Source organism: Seriola aureovittata, chromosome 8, assembly GCF_021018895.1.
Source record: "Seriola aureovittata isolate HTS-2021-v1 ecotype China chromosome 8, ASM2101889v1, whole genome shotgun sequence".
Lineage (NCBI taxonomy): Eukaryota > Metazoa > Chordata > Actinopteri > Carangiformes > Carangidae > Seriola > Seriola aureovittata.
In genome coordinates, this window is record NC_079371.1 from 1,482,984 (window position 1) to 1,488,738 (window position 5,755).

General features: G+C 42.5%; 1 long non-coding RNA gene across 1 annotated transcript; it reads right to left on the reverse strand.

The window, feature by feature from the left end:
* Nucleotides 1–1,783: 1,783 nt before the first annotated feature.
* On the reverse strand, nt 1,784–3,422 carry LOC130174043 (uncharacterized). The gene is made up of 2 exons (XR_008828531.1): nt 3,086–3,422; nt 1,784–2,190 (listed from the first exon to the last, which is right to left on the reverse strand). It is a non-coding gene; the product is annotated as an uncharacterized LOC130174043 (long non-coding RNA).
* Between the last annotated feature and the right edge of the window lie 2,333 nt (nt 3,423–5,755).

The following is a 5,755-nucleotide window of genomic DNA, read 5'->3' on the forward strand; positions in this document are numbered from 1 at the left end:
TAGAAAGTAGAAAATAAGCGAACATGCATTTGTTATTTGTTGCATAAGAACTTGAAACAGGAAAGTGGGTCTGAAGGAGGGAAAATCTGTTGGATGATAAAACGGAGGATAAAGAATAAAAAGTAATAAATAATTGAAGGTTAATATTTTATAAAAGCAGGTTTCCAGTTCTGGTTTAAATTTCACACCTGCAGTTCATTTCATCTGGACCAGAGGAAAAACTGTTCATTGTTTGTTGTTGTTGTTGTTGTTGTTGTTGTTGTTTTAATGCTTCTAATGCGGCGACACGAAGAGTAAATTACAACCACAGCAGCTTTTGACCGTCTGATCGATCAGGGAAAATCCCCATGCACATATGCAGCATGCGTTACCATGGTTACCAACAGAATTACATAAATGTACACACGTGGCTCATACAGATCAATCATGAGACTGTTGCATGAACAGTTCACAGTCTGTTCAGTCTAAAGATCTGCTGTTACACAATACTGCGGTCGTGGTCGTGGACCAGGACCCTGTCTCAGAGTCCACCTGGACCAGGACCCTGTCTCAGAGTCCACCTGGACCAGGACCCTGTCTCTGAGTCCACCTGGACCAGGACCCTGTCTAAGGGTCTACCTGGACCAGGACCCTGTCTCAGAGTCCACCTGGACCAGGACCCTGTCTCAGAGTCCACCTGGACCAGGACCCTGTCTAAGGGTCTACCTGGACCAGGACCCTGTCTAAGGGTCTACCTGGACCAGGACCCTGTCTAAGGGTCTACCTAGACCAGGACCCTGTCTCAGAGTCCACCTGGACCAGGACCCTCCTCCGGCGGTTGAACTGGACCAAACAGGTTAAGTGTGAAATGTACATGAAACAAATCTAAAAAATAACCTGACCACTGAGAGTTTCTGAGAGCGGAAGAACATCTGTGAAATTATTCAGCATTTTTATTCTGAAAACCAAATGAGTGTGGTGACGGAGGTCTGCGGGGAATCAGTGAGTGTGCAGACCAAAGAAAACGTTTTCATATGAATGTGACCTCACTGTGTTCAGTTCAGATTTTATTTAAATCACAATCATATTTAATGTTAATAAGTGCTGATGCATAATTTAATGGGACAAATAACACCAGCAGAGGTTGTAATTAAACACTGCAGGCCTCGCACACGCCTGTGTGTGTGTGTGTGTGTGTGTGTGTGTGTGTGTGTGTGTTTGTGTGTGTGTGTGTGTGTGTGCGTGCAGCAGGCAGGTGAATGCTCTCGGTTCAATAAAATCTATTTTTGTGGTTTAATTCCTCCTCCGGCGTTCGGACCGACTCTGTGATCCTCAGAGGTCAATGTCACCAACAGCAGCAGTAATGAGGCTGGAGGTCAGAGGTCAGAGGTCACCGCAGACAATGGCTGGAACAAACATTCCCGCGGCCTTGAGTTCAGGATGAAAGCCGAGATCGAGCCCAACAATCTGCTGAGGTCAGAGAGGTTCACTAGACGACGGACGCGTCAATCAGAAGAAGGCGGGCGGCGGCCTTAAAGGGACATTTCCACATCTTGACGTGTATTTTTTTTAAGTTGTTGTTGGAAATCTCAGGCGGAATCAGAGGTTAGCTGCAGCCTTTGTTTACGCACGTCCGGAGGTTTGTTTCTTACATATCTGGAGGTTTTGAAGATTTTATTCAACTCTTGCAGCTATTTTGAATCACGTAGCGCCTTTAGTGCTAATGAAAAGTGGTAATGAGACACTAACGTCTAACTGGGTCTGATGAGCGGTTGTCTTGAATAATTCAGGGAGTGAATTAATGTATAGTTGAACAGTGATAGTTTATTGCCTCACAACAACACACAAGACTTTAGTTTTAGAAGAATGAAAAATAAAAAACCAAATAAGAAAATCAAAAGAAATAGTCCGTTGTGGAGGTGGAAAACCTCCAATGGATGTTCTTTAGTTCACTGATTGTTCCTTTAATCCTCAGGTTCTCCTTCTGATTAAAGAGCTCAAGAGTTCAGTTCAAATGTTGTTTCTTGTTGTATCTGTTCCAAGTGGCTTATAGTGTCTCTACCATTACTACCCGGGTAGGATAATTAGTGTGTGTGGTCTTATCTGTGATCTGATGAAAGTGGGCAGTTCCTGCGTTTGGCCAACACCGTTTCTCCAACCGTCCCCAGGGTCACGGGCTGGACTCGCCATCTTTCATTCTTCAGATTCTATCTGGTCACAAAAGAAACCAACATACACAGATAGTGAAGGATAATAAGTTATTCTCTTTATGTGTCTGAGATGAGATCTCATTAAATTCTTTTCTCTCTCAGAATATCACACATCATATAATCAACAACTAAGGATATTCTTGGACTACAATGACATTTTAACAACAACTGGTATTTTTAACATGAACCATGAATTTCTTTAAAACAGATGTCTTTATAACTTTAACAATAAATTATTTACAACGGATTTTCCCTCTGTCACTTCAACATTTGTATTCTGACAAACATATTGCTTATTATGAATTTCTTATGTCAAAACAATTAGTATTTTAACATGTACATTAATTATTTGCTTCATTGTTATTCTCTATGCACCATTTTAACATACTGATAACTTAATCATGAAAATGAACTAAATGATCCGTTATGATTCACTTAACATGTACATTTAGCAACTAAGATCAATTAAATGACCATTTAATGGCATTACAAAGCATTTAAGTGCATAACTTGATTAAAACATAACTATTTTAATAAAAAGAAACAGTGCAATGGTCCTTTAAAGTTTTGACACGACATCGGTTGCTCCGTTAGCCAGAGCTAGCGATTAGCTTAGCCATTAGCTTAGCCGTTAGCGGTTAGCGATTAGCAGCTAGCGATTAGCAGCTAGCGATTAGCAGCTAGCGATCTTTTCAGACTATAAATACAACGATACAGTTGCACCAAAGCATGTAACAAACATCAGAACACATTTTCACAGTCACCGGTTGGTTTTTTATGAAAAGTATCTTGACTCAACAGTAAGTTGTAATGCAGCTTCCCTTCAAAGTAGCTAACAACAACAACAACAACAACAACAACAACAACAACAACTAGCAGACAACGAGGTCACTCACAGTTTCTCAACATTAATAACTCGGCAGAAGTTGTCTCCCTGTCGCTCACAGTTGGACCTCTATTAAAAGAGCCAATTATCAGCGTGGTGACGTGAACATTAATCCGACTTTTATGACTGTTTTTGCGGCGTTTCCCACCAGGAAATGCTCGGCTTTTGTTGACATGCTCACACACAGCTGCTGTTTTGGGAGTGAGGTGACAGGAAGTGCTGACGTAGCCGACCTCAACAGTACAGGTGCACAGTGTAGATGCGCCCCCTAATGGGAACAACGTGTAGTTACATCTCTTGTTTTTGAAAGAGTCTCATCCACATGACTCTTTCCTTTCTTTGCTTAATTTTATTATCATGTTTTTTTTTTTTTTTAAAGCAAATTTCAATCTTTGTGTCATCTCTCTCTCTTTTTATTTATTTTGAAGATTTTACTGCGACGGCCTTTCTGTGGCCGACAGACGCTTTGTGCCACAGGAAGCTGAAGGCCGCCACGTCCTCACAGCTCGGAGACAACCTCGCTGTGAATTTAGATTCCTGTTCGCTCTTTCCTCGCGGCTCTGAAAAACTTCGACCGTTTGCTCAATCGCCACAAAAAAACAAAACAAAAGGTGATTATTTCCTGGGAGCGCAGAGAGCAGACTCCACACCACTTTCGAGGAGCAGGAAGAAGCTGCTGATTGCACAGGAAGAGGAACAGGGGTCTTTAATTTGGAGGCCTCAGTGGTGCTCAAGCCTTCAGCCACATGGGGAGTTAATCAGCACTTGGGCTATAGATAGGAAGACAGCGATGGGGAGGATGAAGAGAGGAGAAAGAGGAGGGAGGGCTGGTCTTGACATGTGGCTCCAGTTTCCTATGTAATATTTATCTTCCAGTCTGTTATTACGGACACTTACGTTCCTATTGTGTTTGTTTTTTGTCCATTCAGTTCAGTCTTCATCTGAATACTGCTGTGTTCATTTTAATAGTGAACCAACCAACCAGTGGAGCGGTTATATTTACACACAAACACTGGCACAAATAAAGGGTGGGGGAAAAAAAAACAATGAGAAGGGGAGTAATCATCTGTGCCGAGGCTCCCGTGGTAAATTAATAATGTATATGACTACATCACTGATTCCACTGGTCGTATTCTCCCCTCTCTGCTGCTCCTCGTTAGCTTCTGCTTTGCCGTTCTTTTGATCAAGACATTTTACCTCAGTCTCCATTTCAGTTCTGCTGTTATCTGCTAATTGAAGTGTAGCTGAGACTAATACCTGCAAAGTATTGAACAATAATTTGAGGAGATAATAGTGTGTGATGAAGATCACTAAAGTTATCCACACAACATGAAGAGAGTTTGGATTAAAAGCAAACGGCAGAAACAGAAAATATACTGTTGCTGAATAATTTTTCCATTGTTATTGATATTGATTATTATGGCAGGGATCATGATTTGTTGTTTTCATGAGTTGTTTGTTGAGTAGTTTTTACCAATCACATAATGGAGCCGTGACACTGATCAGCTGTAATCAATAACTGTTATTGGTTAAATGGCAGGCTGATATTGTAAGTCACACGAGGAGCCAGCTCTTCTTCTTCTTCTGTGTTTTTATTGGCTTCCTGCCTCACCTGCACACCGCACACACACACCTTCACCGCCGGCTGATTTATTGCTGCTTGCCAATGTAAAGTAATGTAATCTTTCTTTATGTGTCTGTTGGTCGCCTAATTTTCAGACCTTCAGTTGCTGCCATCTCTGCTTTTAGTCCACCTGATTCATCAAAAGTCTAGATGATTTAGACTTTAGCGCTTTCAATTAAATAAGTGTGTCACAAAGTGTTTTATAGAGCAATAAAGGACAAAACCAAACCATTAAAGATAAAAAGAGAAACGAGTCCCTCTTATAAAATGTTGGGCTGAGAGCGCGAGGTTCTGTGGTTTGTGTGTGTGTGAGACGAACTACTCTTCGGTTCCTTTTCTTTATTACCGCCTTCCACTACTCGAGCGCACAGTACTCCATCTCCCAGCATGCCTCTGTGCACACTGAAAGAGCTGTCAGAAGTTTAGTGATTGGTTGAGTCTGTGGCTGAATTAACTGAGCTGGTGCTTTGTTGTGTGTGTAGCTATATGCACAAGTGCAGGCAAATGCTTGGGGCCCCCCCCAGGGAGGAAGGGGCCCCCGAAGGCCCTTCATACTGGCACATTTTGCAATGACAACTATAGACCACCATAAACTTCCCATAAAGACACTACAGTCACTGCTGCTGCCCCAAACCCCACCTGAGTGGCCCCCCCGATCATTTGTGCTGTAGCTAGCATCTACCCATTACCTGTATGTGAGGCATTCAGGGAACATCTGTAAATTGTAGCATGTACCAGTAGTCTGCATGTGGGAGGGGGAGGGAGAGAGGGGGGTCTAGGATCACTGGTGGCTTCAGCACAAGGAGGTACAACCAGCCAGAGCAAACACTTTATCCAGTATTAATAATACTGCACATCCATGGGTGAGTCACATGATGACACACACACACACACACACACACACACACACACACACACACACACAAGGTGAAAACAACTCGAACTGCGCCGTAGGCTGTTTGCATTACAGTGTCCGCTGGTTTCATCCCTGTCTCTGTTTTCTCCCTCCTCCTCTCTCTGCTCACATATACAGATTTATTTCACACAGATGAATTC